The following is a 1,263-nucleotide window of genomic DNA, read 5'->3' as shown; positions in this document are numbered from 1 at the left end:
GACTATAAGGAAAGCTGAATGCCATAGAATCAACCCTTTCAAACTAATTCTGGAGAAGACTTTTGAGAGTCCCTTGGATAGCAAGGAAATCAAATCAATCGATACTTAGAGAAATTAATTTAGACGATTCACTGGAAGGTCAAATACTGAAGCTAAAGCTGAAATACTTTGGCCACATAATGAGAAGATGGGACTCACTGGAAACGATCCTGATGTTGGCAAAGATTGAAGGCAAAAGGAAAGAGGATGAGATGGATAGACAATGTCATGGGAGCAACAAACATGAACTTGGGTAGACTTTGAGAGACAGTGGAGGACAGAAGGGTCTGGTGTGCTATGGTCTGGGGTCACGGAGAGTCAGGCACTATTGCACAACAGTGTTGTCTACACGTCTGCCTTCCAAAGAGCCTTCCCCCACCTCACTCTCCTTCTTGGTGTTGCTCCTGAAGAGAGTATGGAACTCTTGAAAAAGGGCTGAATAACGGCTCTCTTCTTCAACCCCTCCCCTCACCCAGGCACAGAGCATCGTTATTATCATTTTCTTCACCAATTAGAAGGGTCCTATGCAAAATATTACAAAGCTTTCAAAATTAACGTCATTGAGAAATCCAACCTATATTATGGTACTTTCAACCTTCCACCCCAAGATCTAACTACAAGTTTACACACTCCGTGTTCCAATGCAGCAAGCAGCTCATCATTCCTGCATCCTGAGACTACCTGAAGTGCCAGTGACAGTGGTCCATCTTCCCTGCTCCGAGATGGGCATTGAGAGTCTACCCAGGCTCCAATCTGAACTCAGAGCTGACCTCGTTTGTGCGTGCCAGATTAAATAATTGCTGTGCTGCATTCGCCGAGGCCAAATTACCCAGTAAGTTGCTTTTTATCTGAACTATGTTTTCAACTTTTTAAAAAATGGCTGTATTTATGCAGGAGCCTCACTGGAAAACATCCAACACTTTGGGGCATTGCTCTGCATCCCTAAGGAACTTCCCTCACAGTTTGGAAAATTTGCATCATTCTCCTTAGCGTTGTACTCTTGTTTTGATTCATCTTTCAGAGACTACAACTTCCAGCAAGCGTAAAGGAAAAAGCAAGTTTTGCGCACGTGCAAAGGAAGGCCGGGACATACGGGTGAGGGGAAAACGAAGGGGCTGTGGCTTTAAGGACTCTTTTCCTATTGGTCAGAAGTGACCCAATCAGAGTCCCGAGAAGTAACCAATGAGAAGAGCGAAAGCACCGAACCCGGCTGGTTTGAAAGGG

This window comes from Petaurus breviceps, unplaced genomic scaffold, assembly GCF_028583685.1.
Source record: "Petaurus breviceps papuanus isolate PSGF00001 unplaced genomic scaffold, PetGlider_PUasm1.0 90925, whole genome shotgun sequence".
Taxonomy (NCBI): domain Eukaryota; kingdom Metazoa; phylum Chordata; class Mammalia; order Diprotodontia; family Petauridae; genus Petaurus; species Petaurus breviceps.
The sequence above is the reverse complement of the archived record's forward strand: the minus strand, read 5'-3'. Positions refer to the sequence as shown.